We start from the raw sequence: 22159 nt of genomic DNA, 5'->3' as shown, positions 1-22159 counted from the left end.
AGCGCTGCCAGCACTGGGCAAGGGAGGGGGAGCAAAATTCTTCCTCTCAAATTTTGCCGTTTAAACCCATGCAAGGGGGGTGGAGTACCTCAGTGAGGAAAAGATCAGGTTGATGGGGAGACACTTGTCAGGCAGCAGCAACAGGAGGGCAGCTTCACGAAGGAGGACTGAAGGCTTAAGCCAGATCTTGAATGGAGTGATGAGCAGGGGGTACGTGGCACACGGGGTGTGGGGGGTAAGGGTCCCAAGTGAGGCTGGTCAGGGCTATTAAGGCCTACTGGTGCCCTGGCACTGGTAACACTAGTGACACCCCTGTTTCTGCCCCAAGGGGATAGCAGTGTTATAGCAAATCCCACATGCGCACTCGCTGACCCTTGCACTGAACAGGACCCCATCCAGGTCTGCAGAGCAGTGCCCCGGGAAGGATGGTGCTGCATGCATGGGAGGGCAAAAGGATGGGAGAGGCTACAGCTTGATGCTGCTCTGCAGATCCCAGCAGTCCCCACACTGAATGAGGGCACTGATTCAACCATTGCTCTAAAATGATAACATGAAACTTATCACAAAACCACAGAATGGCAGGGGTTGAAAGGGACCTCTGGAGATCATCTAGTCCTAGCCCCCTGCTAAAGCAGGCTGACCTAGAGCAGGTTGCACAGGATCATGCCCAGGTGGGTTCTGAATATCTCCAGAGGAGACTCTACAACCCTGCTGGGCAGCCTGTCACCCTCAAAATAAAGAAGTTTTTCCTCATACTCAGATGGAACTTCCTGTGTTTCAGTTTGTGCCCATTGCCCCTTGTCCTGTCGCTGGGCACCACTGAGAAGAGTCTGGCCCCATCCTCCTGACACCTGCCTTTAAGACATTTGTAAGCATTGATAAGATCCCCTCTCAGCCTCCTCCAGGCTAAACAAGCCCAGCTCTCTCAGCCTTTCCTCAGAAGAGAGATGCCCCTGTCCCCCAGTCGTCTCCGTAGCTCTCTGCTGGACTCTCTCCAGCAGTTCCTTGTCTTTCTTGAACTGGGGAGCCCAGAACTGGACACAGTACTCCAGATGTGGCCTCACCATGGCAGAGTAGAGGGGAGGATAACCTGCTGGCCACACTCTTCCTAATGCACCCCAGGATACCACTGGACTTCTCGGCCACAGGGGCACACTGCTGGCTCATGGCTAATTTGTGCACCAGGACTCCCAGGTCCCTCTCCGCAGAGCTGCTTTCCAGCAGGTCAGCCCCTAACCTGTACTGGAGCTTGGGGTTATTCAGCCCTAGGTGCAGGACCTGACATTTGCCTTTGCTGAATTTTCCCAGAACTGGACACAGTACTCCAGATGTGGCCTCACCATGGCAGAGTAGAGGGGAGGATAACCTGCTGGCCACACTCTTCCTAATGCACCCCAGGATACCACTGGACTTCTCGGCCACAGGGGCACACTGCTGGCTCATGGCTAATTTGTGCACCAGGACTCCCAGGTCCCTCTCCGCAGAGCTGCTTTCCAGCAGGTCAGCCCCTAACCTGTACTGGAGCTTGGGGTTATTCAGCCCTAGGTGCAGGACCTGACATTTGCCTTTGCTGAATTTTATCAGAGTCCCCTCTGCCCAACTCTCCAGCCTGTCTGAATGGCAACACAGACTTCTGGTGTATCAGCCACTCCTCCCAGTTTTGTATCATCAGAGAACTTGCTGAGGGTACACTCTGTCCCTTCACCCAGGTCACTGATATTCAAGTTGAACAAGACTGGACCCAGTACTGACCCCTAGGGAACCCCGCTAGCTACAGGCCTCCAACTAGACTCTGCACCACCAATCACAACCCTCTGAGCTCTGCCATTCAGCCAGTTCTCAATCCATCTCACTGTCCACTCATCCCACACTTCCTGAGCTTACCTATAAGGATGTTATAAGAGACAGTGTCAAAAGCCTTGCTGAAGTCAAGGTAAACAACATCCATTGCTCTCCCCTCATCTACCCAGCCAGTCATGCCATTATAGAAGGCTATCAGGTTGGTCAAGCTTGATTTCCCCTTGGTGAATCCATATTGAGTACTCCTGATCACCTTCTTTTCCGCCACATGCTTAGAGATGATATCCAGAATGAGCTGTTCCATCCATCACCTTTCCAGGGATGGAGGTGAGGCTGACTGGCCTGTAGTTTCCTGGGTCCTCCTTCTTGCCCTTTTGGAAGATTGGAGTGACATTGGCTATCTTCCAGTCCTCAGGCACCTCTCCTGTTCCCCAGGACCTTTCAAAGATGATGGAGAGTGGTTCAGCAATAACATCTGCCAGCTCCCTCAGTATTCACGGGTACATCCTGTTGGGACCCATGGATTTGTGGGTGTCCAGTTTGCGTAAATGATCTCTAACCCAATCCTCCTTGACCAAGGGAAAGTCTTCCTTTCTCTAGACTTTTTCTCCTACCTCCAGGGTCTGAGATTCCTGAGGGACAGCCTTAGCAGTAAAGACTGAAGCAAGGCAGGCATTCAGTAACTCTGCCTTTTCTGTATCCTCCATCATCAGGGCACCCACCTCACTCAGCAGTGGGCCCACATTTTTCCTAGTCTTTCTTTTACTATTGATGTACTTGAAGAAGCCCTTCTTGTTGTCCTTGACAACCCTTGCCAAATTTAATTCCAAGTGGACGTTAGCCTTCCTCACCGCATCCCTGCATACTCTGACAACGTTCCCATTTTCCTCACAAGTGGCCTGTCCCTTTTTCCACATTCCATAAAATTCCTTCTTCCATTTGAGTTTTGCCAGAAGCTCCTTGCTCATCCATGCAGGTCTCCTGCCCCCTTTGCTTGATTTCTTAACTCATAGGGATGCATCAACCTTGAACTCGGAGGAAGCGATGCTTGAATATTAACCAGCTCTCTTGGACCCCCCTACCTTCTAGAGCCCTAAAGCCCATGGGATTCCTCCCAGTTGGAATTATAATTACTACTGTTTCATTACAGTTTGGCTTTAATGACAGCCTTAAAATAATGACTGAGGTTCAAGTTCAAATCTGAGATAAAAATAATTGGTCAAGCCAATTGCTTTAGTCAGACCCTGCTCAGCTGCCTGGATTTAGCTGGTATCATGCTAGCCTACGTCCAGTGACTACAAAAAGGAGCCAGAAGCTGACAGCACAAGACTGCAGCATTTGGTCTGATACAAACCTCCTTTTCTTTACATCGCAGTTCACGTTCGCCTCAACTTCCCATGTTTTGCTTTGGGATCAAATGAATCTCAACACCCAGAGAAAAAAATGAATCTGCCTTTGGAGTTTCAGCTGGTGTCAAGCCAAAACCATCAGGCCTTTGCTCACAACCTGTGTGGCACTGCTGAAATCCAGAGTACGGGTGGTCGCTTGGGTTCATTAGGGAAGATTTGCACAGCTCCATTTCAGTGCCACTGCTTAATTGTTTCCACCTATGTGTCCCACAGCAGAGGCAGGAGGACCTACTTGTGGACTCCTCAACTAAATCAACACCTATTTCTCAGCACGTGCATGCTTAATGGACCCTGGGCTAACGTCCCTATCAGAAATACTTCAATGATTAATACCAATAGCGGCACTCAAACACAACTGGTCTTACCACCTCCAACACTATGAGTCTCAAAACCTAATCCCGAAATTCTCTAAATCAGGTCTTAGCATAATGTTTCCATAAGAATAATACATCCACATGTTCTTGCAAGAAGTTTTGGCGGCAGAAGAGAAGCCACAATTGTTGCTTAAGGGTTAAAATCTTGCTTTTAACAAATTTGCACCTAGTTTAGAGTTTGAATTTTTGGCATTTCAGGTTTTGGTTGATTTTTTTAGTTATTCCACCACACACACACCTTCCAAGAAATCCCTGGTTCTTCAAATTTCAACCTCCCCTCTGATGAGTGGAAAAGCTCATGTTTCCTAAATTTTTCACTTTGAACAAAGTTTTTTACTCCTTCCATCATTCCTGTGGCTATTCTCTCTTTTTCAAAATCCACTTCTACATATTCCAAGCCCGGAAACAATATTTCTAAGGTAGTCACCCCCTGCCAGCTACAGGGACAAAATGACTTCCCTGTTATTACCCATGCATCCCATGTCCAAGGCCAAAGCACATTTAACTGATTAACTATTTAGCACTCTTTTCATTGCCAGTGCTTCCCAGGATGGGGACATCCATCTGTAACTGCAACCTGCATTCTGGTTTGCTAAATGTGAGATTTCACATATGGCTCTATTGAAAATTAGGAAGCTTAGCAGGAAACCCAGGCTGCTCTGTCTCCTGGGTCTGTCCCCTGGATCGGTTTCCGCCCTGCTCCTTTTCTCATCTGAAAAATTTATCAACAATATTTTAATGTTGTCTTTCAGATCACCAATTAAAAGAGATGCAGAGGATCAAGAATTAATCGGAGCAAGTTCACACCCAGACACATCCTAAATTCATCCATCCAATGACCATCACCATCCAAGAACACAAAAAAAAAAATCTAGCCCCATATCCCATCTCCAACAGTAGACAGTAGTTAATGCTTACAGCTATGAGAGTGTCCTCTCATGCAGCCACATAATGGCTATACTTGTGGCCTTTTTTTGCTCCAAGCTAGCAGCCTGAGAATTTTATGGCTCTACAGAAGGCTACAGAAGCCATTCAATAACAGTAAAATCACCGATTCAATTACAATCAGTGTGGTCACAAGAGCTTGGAGCTGCAGGTGGCATTTGGCTTCTGAATATTCTCTGAAAACAGCATTAGTTGGGTTTGGTCACACACATTGTATTTCTCTTTCCCAAAGAGCTCAATATAATATTTGTAACTGGGGGTTAGCTTGAAGAAGTCGCTGAGGCTTTGAGGTTTTCATGGTGTTTAAAGTACCTTACTATTCAAGGGGATCGAGACATGCTAGCCTGCACCTCAGGCAGGGCAGAAGACAGCAAGTATAAGGAAACTGAAAGCAGAATTCAATGTTCTCCTCTGTTTGGGGCAGATATCACACACACCAAGCTCTTGCTTCAAACACCTAACTGCCCCTGCACCAAAGCTGTGGGTGGAACACAAGTAACCGCTATGGATTTACTAGGGAGATGGAGGGAAGAGGCTGTCGCCTTTCCGCTACCACCAGAAGCCAAGGGACGCGCTGAATGAACTCCAAGCCACACAAGACAGAGCCATGTGGTCTTTCTCCTTCACATCGAACACTTCAGCCTTGTCAACTATTCGGGCACCACTCCTCTCTGTAGCAGAAACCACCCCACCTGAGATGAAATTTAAAATTGCCCTCAGCACAACTGTTCAGGAATATAAGGTGTCCTCCTAAGAACATCATGGACAAGTACCAAAAGAATAAGAGCACAGCCAACGCAAATGCTCTTGATACTCACAAAAGCATACCAAATTGCTTTTTTTGGGAAAGCACTACTAGTTTAAGCTCTAACTAAAATTAAGACCTTTGCCAAAAACATCTAAATCAAGAATACATTGCTCTGCACAGGTTCTGAAAATCCCCCAGTTACCTACGCTTGAAGAATAGGTCTAAATGCCATGAAAAAGAAATATGAAAGAGTGGACATCACAGGGCAGACCAGAGAGATCTGCTTCCCAGCTGAGCTTTCCGCAATATGATAAGATTTTATGAAGATTGGAGTCATGACAGTTTTTCTCCTCACATTTATTATTGCGTTGTTTCTTGTAAATGAAACTTTCAGCCTATTTCAATGCCCCCTGCAGCAACTCCTGGTGCCCGGACTTTACAAGGACCACGTAATATTTCCCCCATCCTCCCCATGAGAGGAAAGATGTAAGGACAACAAAAAGGTCAGAGGCAGAAGCACATCGTGTACTGAACCGCCTGGCGTGAAAGGCAAGAGGCTGCAGCAGCCATAGATACTTCTCAGAATAAGGACAGTTCATGAAAACCACCTCCATGAGCTTAGCAGCAGAGCTGGTTGTGCCTTTTTAAAGTGAGTAAGGCATTTTAACTATATACCGTTAGCTAATTTGCTACAAATTTCCAAATTAATCGTCGGGGAGGGGGGGGGATGAATTATGAAATCAAGCACTTCCATCTTTTCTGCATCATCAGTACCTTTCCCTTTAGAACTGTCTTCCAGGTCTTTTTGAGGTGCCCAAAGGGGAAACAATGTATTTTATTTAACCTGAGAATACTGTGTCTTTGGGTTTTCACTATTTATTTTAAAATATCACTGAACAAAACATTCGATGCCACCCACGTAGTACAGTTAGCAGTTCTGTTTTTCCAGACTGCTAAAGAAACACAGAACTGTTTTTTTTTCTCCTGTGTGTCGGGCTACCCTATCCTTGCTACCCTGGCCCAGTACAAACAAACCCTGCTGCCTTGTAGTAGGAAAAATCTGAGCTGTCAGCCATTGCAGGGTATCATCCTCATCTGTGACTGATTCTGTCCAACCCTTTTTTTTTTTTCTCTTTTTGGAAATGTACAAGTGATATCTTTCTTCCAGAAATGTTCAGAGTATCATGGAAAATGTTTTGGGTTTTTTTCCTCTACCTTCCTTCCAAAGGTAGATTTAGTGCTTAAAATTTCAAGGATCTTAAGTCTTTTATCCATTTGGAGAAGACAGCGGTAGCAACAGTATTACATGGCGCACCTCTTAATTCCCCAAATTTGCCTAAATTCTGTTCTCTCAAAACTGAACTGTAGCTCAGCTCAGTCTCTGAATCTCCAGATGATTTCAGATTATTTAATCTCTATCAGAATATCCTTTGAATTTAAAGTCATGTTTCAGATAGTGTGATAAAGATACGCAGTTACTTCAATTGGTCACGCAGTCTCTCTCCGATCAAACCCCTGCATTTTACGAAAAGTAATTGAAAGGATATACTTTACTACCACTCTAAGCAGGCGTGATGCTTTTAATAGCATCACATCAATTTTTTCCATACCTTCATTAATATTGCAAGTGCAAAGGAGGACTGAACTGTGCAATTTTGACTGCAGAAGTACAGATGAGGCCAAAATTTGCCAGGGACTATCTTTGTTATTGAACAATGTTCATGAACTAGAAGAAGCCAGGAAATTTCTCAGTGAATAGAAGTCTACCTGAACACCAAGCCTGAAGTTTACCTTTCCTCCTGCCAATTCTTTTCCTTACAGACTGAGCAGATTTGATCTGGAAAGCTATTGAAACACGGAATTGTTAGCCTCTTTTCGGAGGAAATAGATTTTGATTCATGCAAACGTGCTTCAAACTGCTACGCACAAAGCCTGCTTTGAAACACAAATTACAATGTATGAATTATAATGTATGAATTATTATAGAGTATGAATTCTAGTATTCAGTCTGATGAAGTTTTTCTAAGACTCTCATACCAGATGTATAGAACGCTATATAAGGAAACCACCACAAGTTGTGACTGGCAATAGCAAAACCAGCACCGTAGTGCTGCTTTATCACTCATGCTGTAACATCTACTGGTACGCAGGATGCCTCTGAGTGGTCTGGGCTGTTCCCAACGAAACCCCAGCCACATCCAGGAGAGACAGCGGCAGTGACTCATCATCTCACCTAGGAACTGCGACGAACAGCCACATTCCCTTGAGAAGTGATGAATTTGAGCGTGAGCTGATGGTTTCCAGGCAGCAGCCAGCAGGTCAAGAGAAATGACCTCAGGTGATGCTGGAATTCACTGGCACTGCACCGGACTGCACCTTTGCTTTGCTAGTGCCACCAACCAGCAGCCTGTAAATACGACCACTGCGTTTGAGGGCCCATCCCAGGGAAGACACAGGGTTCATCTCACTTCATTTACAGTATCTGAAATGTAAACACCTCCATCCAAGTCACTCCAAGGCTTCTTTGTAGCAAAGAGAGCTTCTTTCAGGACGTGATTCATCTCAGACTTAAACAGACACCTATTTCCTCTCCAATGATCATACAGAGGCTGACTACCTTGGATGGAGACATCTACGTTTGGTAGTTTCATTCCAATCCATGAAGCCAGACCTGCTGCTCCAGACCCTTGGAAGCCTATGAAGGCTTCTGCAGCTAACGCGAGCTGCGAGGGAGGGACTGTAGGTCTTCTGCCTGTCTACGGCACCTCACAGAAGGATGCCATTTGCAAGCAGCCTCATCTGCTGGGTCTTCCAGCTCTGTTCGTACAGCCCTCGCAGTGCGCTGTCAGAAAGATGAGATGGCACAACTGCATGAACTGGTAGTTTTGTCAGAGAGAATTCAGAGGCAAAGGGGAGTGGGGCAGGGGGAACAGATTAATTGCTTCAGGCACTATTCTTCTTTTTTTTTTAATCTTACAAACCTGGCAGGAGGAGAGCAGCTTTCGCACAGATGAGGTGAAATTAATGAATCGCTGTCTTGCAAAATAGCAGACCCATCAGCTGAGACAGAGAGTTACAATACATGACGGTGCTGCTGCAGGGGGGGAAAAAACGAGTTGTTCTTACCACTTCCCTCATTCCTTTCAGCAAAACTGCTGTTTGCTTCGCGCCGCTGCAAGCACAAAGAAATACTCAGCTTCAACAAGGGCACAGGATGGCTGTATTCTTCCAGGAGAAGGAGATTCACTAAAAATAAATCGAGCAGCTCTAATCTTACACTTGAGCTTGTAATATCTAGAGTGATGATACATACCACCGAGATCTAAGCAGTCAATTATCGCACTGCAGTGACTTCTCCACCTGCTTCTGCAACCCAGATAAAAGCCCTGCAAGTATTATGTAACGCTCCTCGCCAAAGTGCCCCCGCGCTCCAATCCAAGGAAGTCCATAGGGAGCTTTTGACTAATTTGATCAGTTAAAGTCATGCCCCTCCACAGAAGGTGAACTGGCCAGAAAAAAAAAAAAACAAACCACAATATTTTTCCTCCGTTACACAGATTTAAACATCTTGAAACGCCTAAACACTGAGACCACAGAAACGAAGAGGAGAGGAATAATCCTCCGCTGGTCAGTCCGAGTGCCTTTCGATGCAAAAACTGTGGGCAACCAGGCAGCCATTGCCTATACATGCGATAGAGACAGGAATACGTAAAAGTATCACACGAACAGGCATGACAGAGAAATATATTTTCAAAGGCATAGAAAGCTGCACATCTGGAGGGAAGCTTTAACCCACCAAAGACATACAAAAAGATCTTCAACTGAAGGAAGCCCCATTTTGAAGAGAACCTTGCTCCTCTTACTTTTCAGAAACTGCTTCGCACATCTCATAATTATCTGTTGTTTAGGAGACAGAGCAAGTTTTGCCTGGTTGGGAAGCATCTACCTGATGCCCTGCCAGCTAGCAGGAGAGCTGATCGGCCAAACAAAATAGGAAACCTTGGGTTTGATCTCTCTCTTCTATCCAGCCGCTATTTTTCACGGAACTTGTCGGAATTGACTGCCTTTAAGATTTCTATTACTCTAATTTGGATTAAATTAGCCAGCGAGACAGATTTCATAAAGGGGGTGGATTATGATTGAGATTCCAGTCAGATATATATCACATCTCCTGCTGGCTGAGAGGAGAAAAAAAAAATCCAATAAATGCCAAATAATGCCTGGCTTTAGCTTTCTTGAAAAGGACATTGACAAAACTGTGAGCTCTTTCTTGCCCCTGTATACCCAGAATTATACACCAGTTAAGCTGTAATAGTCCAATTTTGGATGAAAGCCATGATTTAATGCACCGTCAAGAACTGACACTGGACATCACTTAACAGCCCGAGCTGCTGCAACCATCAGCATCACTTTTGAAAACAGCTGCTGATCAGTTGGCCAAGTATCCAGAGATGTTTCAGAACTGAGTTCTGTGATCCTTCTGTGAGCAGACAGATGGCTTCTAACACATGAAAATGAATGGTAAAATTATCACAGATCAAAACAGAGCCATTTACCTGAAACATACCTTGAACTTGCATTTCTGCTCTTTGCGGTTACAAGCTTCATTTTTGAAGCACTTTTGCTAACATGTTTTAAATCTTGCCTGAGTACTAGGTGCTATAAAAATCAGTTTCATTGATGCAAATGCTTTGCTAAATGCAGTAAGTGGATTAAAATAAAGGAAAGTCACATCCAATTTGGAATGTCTTCTTATAAGAAGCTCCAGTTCCAAGTCTTTTTAAATCTCTTTTTTCCCTGTGGCTTCACCAGAAGAAAGTTAAATGGCAATCATCTTGCACTCATCTTTAACTTGATCATTTTTAAATCCTGGCTATTGCCTGTTTTACAGACTTACTGAAATCAGAAAGGATCTCACCAGCCCTGAGTTGAAACAAGTCTGTTCTTACAGGGAAGGTCAACTGAGATGCTTTCCCTAGTCATCTCTAAACACCCGTCCCAGGAACAAGAGGCAACCTACCCTCTCTGTCTTCACAGCTTGCTCTCCTGTAGGCCCAGAAAAAAAAAAAAAAAAAAAAAAAAAAAGCAAGTTTACTGATGATCATCAGGGCATCAGGGTACACTGCAGAACTGGGACTCTGGTATGACAAAGCAAAAGCAAAAGCAAACGCTAAGCCTGTTTCTTCACCACAGGATTTTTTTGCAACTTTCCTACTTCCATTCTGGGGTTGGGGTTGGACTAGATGACTTCTAAAAGTCCCTTCCAACCCAAAACATTCTATGATTCTATGATTCTCAGTGGCTGAGTGACAGCTACGTGTTGTATTAATTGATTCACAATGCAGGAGCACTTAGTGGTTGAAGCCCCATTTTCTACTCATTTAACAGCCTACTGAGCTTCTCCAAGTCTCAGCCTCTCCCCCTAAGATGCTCACACCACCAAAGCCCAGCCACCACACAGTTAGGCACCTATTTTATGTTGATCATCTTGACTTTCCACAGTCAACAGACGGACATTGACCCTACCCTAACACAGGAATCCAAGGCAGAAGAGAGCCATCAGTATCTGCAAGCACAAGCACCTCTGCCTGTTTGTTACTTATAGCAGGAGGAAACTATAGTAGGAGTACTAACAGAGAAATCTAACTTTTAGATAGTTAAAGTAAGTGTGAGGAACCTCAATCTGCTATACCCATAGGTGATGATACATCATTAAAATCTGTTGCTTATCCCCTGGCCTAGACAATATGAACACAATCACAGGGAAGTGATTTTATTTTTTTCTTTCTGAACACATCTCAGTAACAAAAACTGCTGTATACCTTACTCCCTCTAGTACCTCATTAGAAAGGATAAGATGATGAGGCACAAGTAAACTTTTGCCATTTGCTCTCAACAGTGCTGCCAACTTACTGACAACTCTATGTAAAACATCTCTTGTGATTCCTTAAAATGTGCTCAGACCTCCACTCTCACCAATGCTCGCTACTGCAAAGTAACCCAGCTAGTACCTAACAGCAGGTATGGAAGAGTCCAATAGACATTCTCCCACTTTCCACCCACATCATCTCACCTCCGAGTCACACCGTTCCTTCACTGGCAACCTCACCTGAGCCAAGTCCCTTTGGCAAGAGTCGGCAGCACCAATTCACCGTTCACCATCACAAGTATAGACTTTGATTCCAGGGTGTATAAAACATTGGGAATTCCCTGGGTCAGACCTAAGTAGCCAGGACCTAAGCACTCTGTGTTTCTGCTAAACATGTACTCTGCATTTCTGTGAGTCAATTGCTGCTTTCAAAGGACGTGCAGAGGCTTATCATCTGAGCTATTCCAGACCATAAGAGAGGAGCTGGCAGGACTCCCCTGAACACTTTCCCCAACCAGCTAGAAAGAATTTGCCAGTGAAATCAGGGAACGTAAACATGGCCTTTCAGGACAAATATTCCCATGGTGCTGAAAGCACAGTTTCCAAAACTCACATTTCCAAAGCTCCCAGAATGTCACAGGCACATCACTACATCTTGTGGGGGCTCTGAAACAGTCCTTAGCATAACCCAAACAGCTTCGGCCACTGAGGCCATCACATATTTACAACTCCAGCTTCCAACTCATTGCACGCTGGTTCACCATTACCATTACAGACTGGCAGCACTCACTGCAAAGACGTGACTTTCACAACACACCACAAAGTTTGGTGGTTTGGGGGCTTGAGGGTGGGGAGGTTGCCTAAACAGGCATAGAAGCAGCAGCAGAAGCAGAAACGAGGCAGTGCCTTAGCAGTGAAAAAGAAGAGGTGAGGAGGAGGCAGGAACCACGTTCAAGTCGATCCTAAATCTAACTAGTTTGGCTGCACTACGCTCTGTGCTGCTGGGAATAAGTCAGGAATGCACAAACCCCATTACCTGGAGCAATCAAACAGCTTCCCTGGGGATTAACATGATTTATGTACTAAGCTCTTTTAGACCCGAAGTCCTGGCAAAAAAAGCAACATATCCAACTTCACCCCCCTGCCTAATCTGGTAGCCTTTAACAAGTTCACGCTAAACGCAAGAGAAGGATTCCTAAAAGCTTGTCGAACACAAAACTGCAGAGATTACTACATGCTATGACTCCTACCTAACTTTGCCAAGATGTTTGTTTTCCATCTACCTCTCCTGCCTCTGCCATCTGCCGGACCTGCCCCCAGCTGCACAATCGCACCTCCTCTGCACAGGCACGCATGCTGAGCGGGCAGTTTTGGGAAACCTGAGGGTTCCAGTGCTGCAAAACAGCTTCTCTACCACTACGGGAAATGTTCCTGTCAGAATTCAAGTCTGGGGTTTTATTTCCCCTCCTCTTTCTGCTCCACTGGTCGGAGTTTTCCATCCTTCTTAAGACTTCTTTATCCCCCAAAACCCCACTGGGGTTACGGTAGTACATAGGTGAACTGTTGCTGCCAGGTGTACGACGGCAACGCAAAACGTGCCACCTTGTAATGCCTGCAAGAATTATATATAGTGCCACATTCTGAAATTCTAAATAAAAGCAAAACCTGAAGCGTCTGACATATACGGCCACCCATATCACAGGAAACTATTTTTGCTTGAAGGACTGTTGAAATCCTACACTTAATTATCTGCTGCGCTCTAGTTTTCACAGACTACCCATAATCCAAAGAAATCTAAACAGTAGAAAATACTGGAACTAGGTTTTGAAAAGAGCTGAAAGGAGGAATTATAAACCAGCGGTTACAAACGAGACATAAAACTCACAGCCATGCAAACTCTCTCAGGCTAGCATGTCCAAGCGATGCCACTGAACAGGAAAGGGGGAGAGGAGCTCCTAAATAATTACGCAAACTCTGCCCGGCTGGAGCTCCAGCAACCAGGGCCCTTCTCTGTAGTCAGCAGGCAGCCAGCTGAAGCGCAGTGCATCTGCTCAGGCCTTCTGCCTTCATCTCGCACCAGGTAATCACCATGGGGAACAAACTATTTTGAGACAGCAGAGACATCCTTTAACCACTGCTGAATAGCACTCTTCTGCCCAAGGGAGGAACCATCGTCTTGTTTCCCATCCACCTTCTGCCTCTCATAGTCCATCGCTTCACCTCCAGCTGCAGGTGGTCTTGAGCAATTCCCCATCTCTCCTACAAACAGAGCAGTAACCTGAGTTTACTTTTACCCAGGTGTCCACATGGTCGGTTCCAGAAGCGTGAGGCACAGCGCTGGTAACAGAAACCTCCTTTAAACAACTCGAGGAAGTCTCTGGATCACAAACTCTGGGTCCACGAGGAGACTTGTATCTCCCTGACAACTACAGGAAGGGCAGCACAGAGCGATGCAAGCAAGCTGGGAGATTTCTGGAGTGTGTCAGGGATAATTTTTGATACAGGTATTGATGGGTCAACTTACAGCTATTATTCACCAACAACGAAGCACTGGTTGGGGATGTGATAATCAGCCGAAACCTTGGTCCACAAAACAGTGGCATTCAAGATCCTGAGGGGAGTGAGAAAGGAGAGTAGCAGTTTTCATAATCTATTGATTGATCTTGAACTCATCAAAGGAGCTCATAATCATTTATGAGTATTGTGGAAACTACATGTCAAAAACAAGGGTCCCATGGCAGAGACAGGGAGCAGAGGCAGTCCCTGGCCCAAAGAGATGGACACCCAGGATGATGTCTCTTTCTGACCCCTTCTTCCCCAGCTTGCCAGGGCAGCGCTGGCCTGACTTCATGATGAACTGATAGTAGACTCCAATATGGTTGCTGGGTTTGTGATTTTTCTTCCTGCTACTGATTGAACATGAGAAATGTGTCCTGTCAGGCAGATAAATGTTAGTCTCCGTGCCCAGCCTAAGAAGACTTTCACGTTCACACCCACAGGATGCATACTGCACAAAAGTCAACCCAACATTTGCTTTCTAGGAACGCTTTTGGCTGAGCCTTTCATTGCATTCAGAGCTCCCAGGCCTGAAACTAGCTGGTGAAAACCCACACAGGGTTTGAGAGCACCCAGCAACTGGGCAGTCCGATTGCCAGCTTTTTAGGTCTCAAACTCGTCTTGAAAATTCACCTCGCAGATCAAAAAATTCATGGCAAGTTATAGAGCTGCATTTAATCACGGGAGTGTCCTTCGGTTGGTCTATGCTACTCATCTCAAGAAATTCAAGCAGTTAATTATTTAGAAGTAATAACTGAACAATTTTAAAGAGCAATAATTCAGTTTTCACAGTAATTAAACTGTTTACTACGGGGCTGAAGATGAGCTACTTAGTTTTCAACAACATGATGACATTTTGTTTTCCGGTACAATGTTACAATCTAAAAATAAACCAGATAAATAAGCAAATTAGTACAAAAAGAGTATACCACCCAAAGAGGAAATGTATTTTTTAAAGTGATTAAGTAGCAATCTAAGAATAAGACATATATAGTTAAGAACTAACCATTCTGAGAACACCTGCGTTTCCTATACTAAGCATAATGAAGGTTAAGGAGGGTTGGATTGTTTATGTATGCACCAAGAATATGGAAGGTTGTTATAATTAACAGCTGTAATTCTGAATGAGGTATTAAACTAAGTTACTGAAGGGTAAGCCTCATAACTATAAGAATCTGTGACACTGATTTATTTGGGGGATTATACTACATATCCCTATCTACTGCATGACTTCCTCTGCAACATTTGGTGCCAGCCCTTGGCAGAGATGGGAAACTAAACTAAATGGACCTGATCTAGTCATCCGTCCTGCTAAAGACATTTCTGTGTTCTTATGCACTGTAACAGAAGTCCGTTACCAATTGATTTATGCTGCACACTTCTCACAAATCCGTCCTGCAGATCCCCAAAGGGCGTATTTTCACAGGCACTGGAAAGCAGGTATATTTGGGGCAGAAGCAAGATGATGAAAATGTTGCAAAACAAGACAGAGAGAGAGAGAGGGAACACCTGAAACACAGAATGTCTCTGCTTTCCACTCTGCCTCCTGCCCGGTGAGGTCAGTCTGGAGAAGGGGCTGGCATCTGACAACCAGAAGCATAGAAGCTCCCTGTCTGCCTCCACAAATCCCTCACCTTCCCAGAGCTGTTCCTCAGTTTGGAACCAAAACTAGCCAAGTGCAGGTGGCCAAGGAATTCTGGAGTAGCTGAATATCCTCAGCACAGTCCAGTTTTGAGTCCCTTTTCTAAATACACATTATCTATGCATCAGTTTAATGCCAAGCATATGTACGACCCTACTAGAACACTGTGAGAAGTCATCTCAGCAGAAATGCTATGGGTGGCATCCAGAGAGAACAAAGAGTGACTTTATTTTAAAGTCTCACCCCAAAACCATAGTAACCAACCCCAGTTTTAGATACGAGAAGTCAAAGAATTGCCCATTGTAATTCATCATCCCTAAGCATGAGCTGCTGGTGTCCCAGAGGACAGTCTAAACCTCAGCAAACATAAAGTTCACTAGATGCCAAGTCTGTGGATTGTCTAGTTGGCAACATGCAATCACAGAATGAAAAAAAACAGAGCAACAAATGTTGTTTTCCTGTCTTATTGCTAACCATATGGGCATTTTCCCTACCAGAGCTCTTAAGTAGGACAGGTACCAGAGATAGCTGCAGTGAGTGGGCTGCACTGCACATATTTCATCACTCTGCTTCCAAATCTCAGCACTTTAACAGTCATCTCTAGAGCAAAATTATTCCCATTCCTCCTATCCTGTGGCATTAAAATGTCCTCTCCTATTACAGTTTCATAGCTTCTCTCATACCTCACATAGGCCATTGAAACTGGACCCTCAATTTACTCAAGTGATCTGCTTCCATCCGATACTTGATCTTCTTAACTGAGATTATAATTTAACCCATATTGTTTTAATTAATTGTTACCTCCGTGGGTTATCTTGCCTAACTAACTGAGCTCTTCTTCAAATTGTCCACTTCACTGAACGTTTTATTCTTAATTGACTGCCCTTCTGATTTATCCATATATTTGTTCTCAAATTTCCTAACTACAGTCTTTCTTTCTCTGCTATACTGCTTGACATAAACGTTTCTTTACTTTATTCTCTGCTTTTAATCTTTTCCTCTTCTTCAGCACCCCTGCTATCACAAACTACTTGCCTCTGTTGTGTTAAACCCTACCAAACTTCCACCTCCCTTCCAACCTCCCAAGGCCCCTTCATCTAACCACCTCAACATCACCCCCTCCCACCCTGCCCTCCAAGCACACATATATTTTCTTTCCTTTTGGAGTATCCCACTCCATAATCCCTTCCTCTCATCGACCACAGGGTTCTGACACATTTCCCAATAGAAAACTCCATTTTTCAGTAAGAATAAGAATGTATGAAGGAAGACATCCCATCCCTGAGAACAGCCAGCAACGAGGACAAGACTAACACAGGGAGGGGAGAAAGAATATTGTATGTGGTTTCTCGCAGGCAGGAAAGAGCACACTCTTGTCCTTGAGACTACATGAGTTTCTCTGCTCCCAGCTTGACAGCTCATTATGGTTTATGGTTTGGTCCGAGCTGGGCTCCCAGCAGAGCTGGGACCTGCTGCTTGGTCAGCACCCGCTGCCGCCCACCCCGTGGTCATGTCACCAGGGACAAAAGGAGTTGAGGGAACTGGGACACAACTGGAGCCTAATTAGCACTGCTATTTCTAGAACAACTTACTCTCTAAAGTGGGAAGAGACTCTGGTGACAACTGAGATAGTTTTGGAGTTGATCCAAAGCATTAAGGTAATCCGCTTCAAAAACACCAGGGCACCAGTTATTCCTGAGCCAGCACGCCTGCAATCTCACCTGGCGAGCAGGCTCCCAAGGGACAGCATCCACAGCCACCACCCCCCACCTCCAAGGCAGGGAGGGATGCAGGGGCCTGACGAGGGAAAGGAAGCAAGAAACACTAAGGGTACACCCTCACCGGCACGCTTGTGCCACTTCTTTCACTTGCTAACACTGGGAGGGTCCAGATATTACGGCATAAGACAGCAATGGATCCCTCCACAAAACAGCTGCTAACACGGCAGACACCGGCGTTCGGAGGAGGCTCTGGTAAGCAAAGGACACTTACAGTGATGCTGGCTGCAGAGAATAACTTGAGTAGAGTAAAAGAGTTGAGTACTCTACTCTTAAAGAGTCTTCATGAACCACTTCACAGTTGAGTGGACCAGCATAGGTCTGCTGTTGGGACGCTCAATGTCACACAAACTTGGATAAACAAAGAAAGAAATGTTAGTTAGTTCTCTTTTGAGAGGAGGCGTACCAGCTTCCTCAGGGGAAGGACAAGCCCAGAGTGCCCAAAGTACTTTTCATTCTGAGTCAACTTCCTTAAGTCTTATGGACTGTTACAGTATCAATATTTAAAAGATGCTGCTGAAAAGAGCAAGCACAAATCCTAAACAAACCTTCAAGCAATTAATGCAAGAAATCTGCTAAGCATGAGGATAAAAGTAAAAATTCATTAAATAACTCATTTGACCTACTTAGTCCTTCAACTAGGCATCTTGAGAGAGGAATATTGCCTGAAAATTGGTTTAAAAGTACTTTTAAATCACATTCATGTGCTCGATGCCTAGTCCAGAGCCAGTGTGTTTTGGGAGATTCTCCTCCCCAATACATTCAGCCCATTTACTTTAGACCGAAAAAGGTGATAACGAAATGACAAAACCTAGCTATGTATTCATGAAACTTGCTGAAAGCTAACCTGTTCCTAGCAGTTACTGAAGGTTTTAAGAAATACCTGTAGACTGGGGGCATTTCATGAGTGGCAACAACTTACTCCTCAGGACTTCTAGGACTTCTTTTAATTACTCTAACGGAAAATAAGTTATCGATCGTAAATGGAAAAGAGTAAGAGTCTCACAGGACAAGTCTGCGCAGCCACACAAGACACCACCTGAAACCAAATGATTAAGCCAAAATTGAAGAATTTACTAAGCTCTACAGTCCTGAGCAAGCCCACATTCATGTAGGCTGACCCGTGAGTTCAAGCACACGACACACATGCCCCTGGTTATGCCACAGAGGGGAGAGCCCGCACCCCGCTGCAAACCCCACCAGCCCACTTGCCCCCAGGCCAGCAGAGGTAACTTTGCTTTTCTCCATGACGTAGATCTGCTGTTCCGCAGCAGAAGAGAAAGCAGAATTTGTACTAAACTTACAAAACCAACTGACAGCATAACTACTGAGGCCAGCCAATACATTTTTCCACAGATTAGGTGGGGAAGAACAACAAACTCAACCCTCTTAGTACAAGACTTTCACTAGCAATGGCCTGTTTGACAAGTGAAGCACAAAACAGATTTTTTAAAACAAAATGAGAGAAAGCACTATGTTCACTCATCAAAGACCCAAGGCAAAAATAAACATGTTATCACATTCTGGACCCATTAGCATTTACTGAACCACACTAGATAAGTGTTTTCACTTGTTCTGTTGTCTGCACAGAACTACCAAAACACATGATTTCTCTAATGATAGGTTTACTTTGTTGTTGTTGTTGTTACCATTTTTGGATCAGCTAGCTCAAGTTCCACACTCTGCTGTTCCCGCTGTTCCCTTCTGGATATGCTTAAACATTTAAAGGCAATGACTGGAGTGGGATAGAGAGAATAAATACCTCATGTGCATTTTTACTGCTCCATCCAACTGGGCATACTAAACCCTGGAGATGTTCAGCATTTGTCCATAAGGCTCAGCAAGTGTGTTTGTGCTAGATGCTTGCTGGGTGCCAAGACAAAATGTTCAATTAATAATATGACCTATAAAGGAATGCCCAGATTGGTTTTGTTTCTCCTATTCCCCTCACTGTTGCAGTTTCCTTAGTTAAAAAAAAATGCATCTAATTATAGGCTGATATGTAATTCTCACTATAGCAATCCCTAGCATTTAAAAATCATGAGTCAGGCCCCCAAAATTATGATTAAGGCACAGAAATTAGGCATCTGAAAAACAACAACCCACAAAGGATTTTTATTTGCCTTTTGGGGCACGAACCGCCATTCATGTTTTCAAGCCCTTCACTTTAGCTACGAGGACTAAAAAAAATCCTTCTTCATTTTTATTCCATGAAATTAAGACTACCACACGCTCACTTGATTGCAGGAGCTGGCACAGCTATTACAAGGGTGGGCAGCAGCAGACTTTGCAGCATTCCCCAAGCCGTACTAACTGCCCCTGACCACAAGGATATGTAGTTCAGCATCGGTTCCTGCTTTGCTCTGGGAGAGGAGTTACCATCCCAAAGCCAGGCGAAATTTCACAGGTGGACATCCCCTGAACTGCTGAGCCTCAGAGCTCTGGAGCCTGAAAACAGTCGGGATCATGGCCCTTGGCAAAAGGTCTCCTAATACTCCTGAATTAAGACCCTCACAGTGATGTGGCTGAAGTATAAACTTTCCAAGAACTCAGAGGTGAGCTATCTGGTTTACAGATAATCCCTCAGAAGTGCAGGACAGACATATGTAGACAGGCTTAAGTTTCTCATCCCATCAGTATTTCTTAATTAATGCCATAAAAATTAGAGTTCTAATAAAAAGCAAATAAAAATTAAATCCAGCACATATTTCTTTCAAAGGTATTTTTCACTCAACCTGGGTTGCAATCGACTGCTCCAACGTGGCCCATGATCTTTCTGCACACCTCACAGATCCTTCCACTGAGGGTTTTTTTTCCCTCCTTGCTAAAAACGTATTTTTCCCTGCTTTTTCCTGCCCAAGACATGACCAACTTTCATTGAAAATTCTCCCTATTCATTCACCTCCCTTTTAAAACTGTCTTTGTTCCGAGTTTTCTGGAAATCTTGTTGCTCTGCAGAAACCTCTGGATCACACAGAAATGTAAAGCCTTCCACTGACACCAGCTCTTTCGCTCTACGTTTGCCCACGCTGGCTTCTTCATGCATTAGCATGAACTCCAGGCATCTCCATCATTCACTCACATACTCTGGGAATGGCTGTCCTCATAGAATCATAGAATGTTTTGGGTTGGAAGGGACCCCTAGAGGTCATCTAGTCCAACCCTCCTGCAGTGAGCAGGGACACCGCTAACTCAATCAGGTTGCTCAGAGCCCCATCCAACCTGGTCTTGAATGTTTCCAGGGATGGGGCCTCATCGTACCCATCAAACACATGTACACATACTAAGCTAGACTCCTCACTTGCAGCAAACATTTGGAAAAAAATCTGGAAAGTCTTAACCCCATGTCAGGCAGTAGCATGCCTTGCAAAGCACCCTACCGAATGTAAGGCAGAAGCATCCTCCGTGCTTCAGAACCTCACCGCCTCACTGACCCCACGGCACTGCTCGTACCCGTTCCTGTGCTTAAAGGCTGTGGGGAGAAACAAGCCAACACTTTCCCTGCTTCACAGCCCTTTTTGTCTGCTCCCTGCTCGCTTGCTTTCAGGGCTAACGATTGCACAAGTTGCTCTGTCACTATTTGCCCTCCTAGAGCAGCAATCTGAGGGAGGCCAGGAAAGGCAAGGAGCCCTGCAGGTTGCGGTTGCGCAAGCATTGCTACAATCTTCAAGCAAGCTGTAGTGAGAGACTTTGCCCCACCATTCCCATTCTCATCGGATCCAACAGCACTCCTCCGCTATTGCCTCCCGAATATTGCATCTCCCTTCTGTTCCGTATGATGGCCATACCCTATATGGATTTATTCTCATGCCTCTTACATTGCCAGTAAGTAGTAAATGGCACAATGCAGGAGACTGCAAAGAGTCAGAACCTTGCTCAGACAAATAAGAACCTAATGTTGCCTGAGTGGATGGGCAGTAAAATCACCCATAAACAAGCAAGGGTAATCTAAAGATTACAGCCTAAACATTTTAATTCCAGCTACTTAGGGATGTCTACTGCAGCACTCACTGCTGCGGGCTAGCAACAGAGCCCACAGATCCCACAGCTCCTGCCTTCCTTGGGGCTCCCAGCTTCCTTGCTCCCACCGCGCTTTCAGGTGACCTGGAGACCGAACACACTAAGTCGGTGACTCCCACAGGTCAGGTTCACCACAAAAGAACACGAAGACCAACCGAAAAGGTGCTTCAACAGCTTTGGCCTTACGCCTCCTCTCTCTTCTTTGCCTCCTTGCCTTTCTTCAGGTCCTAATTTCCTCCCGTTCCACACAGGCATCTGGAAGTTTAACATGTAACTTGATGATGTCATCTAAAAATTTCTTGTCTGTAGAAGATACTCAGCCCATCATGACTTGTGGGGGGGACTTTTGTATATAGGGTGAGCGTGAGCCAACAGTGAGTTTAAAAAAACACGCAGGAGCTAGTGTGTGCACTGAAGTGGGACCGTCATAAATTAAGTTTCAAAGCTAAGTTGATTTATTTGGTTTGGGACTTTTCTAATATCTTTTTATTGCTATTTATGGTTGATCTAATGGACTTACTTACTTTTAAACAGTTGGGAAAGAGAAATCATAAAACCATGTTCATCACAAACCTTGCTGCACCAGTGCCTTACAAGCAGGTTTTTTGAACAGAGTTTCAGTTCCTGCCACCTTTCCCATAGGGAGCAATACTGAAATCCCTTCAGGCTGCTTTTGCAAACAAGAGCTGTATTTCACATGCAGCCAACTGTACTCTGAGGGTAGTTACCCTAGCAAGAGAAGGGGTATACATCAGTCACCTGAACGTATCCAAATGAGAACCAGATCAGTATTTTCTTGTGCAACTGAAGTCTCTCATTTAACTCAGCCATTCAGACCTAGTCTTCAGAAATACTGAGGAGCCCAATCAAGTATAAGACACAAATTGGACTTCCTGAAATTGTAAGATTAGAGCCCTGTTTGCGGTTTCCCAGAGAACGTGGAAAGAAGAGATGACTAAACAACTGTGAAACAGCAGAAGTCTCTCTCCCACCACAGTTGTCCACGTAGACTTTAGTT

Source organism: Egretta garzetta, unplaced genomic scaffold, assembly GCF_000687185.1.
Source record: "Egretta garzetta isolate BGI_Z169 unplaced genomic scaffold, ASM68718v1 scaffold81, whole genome shotgun sequence".
Classification (NCBI taxonomy): domain Eukaryota; kingdom Metazoa; phylum Chordata; class Aves; order Pelecaniformes; family Ardeidae; genus Egretta; species Egretta garzetta.
The sequence above is the reverse complement of the archived record's forward strand: the minus strand, read 5'-3'. Positions refer to the sequence as shown.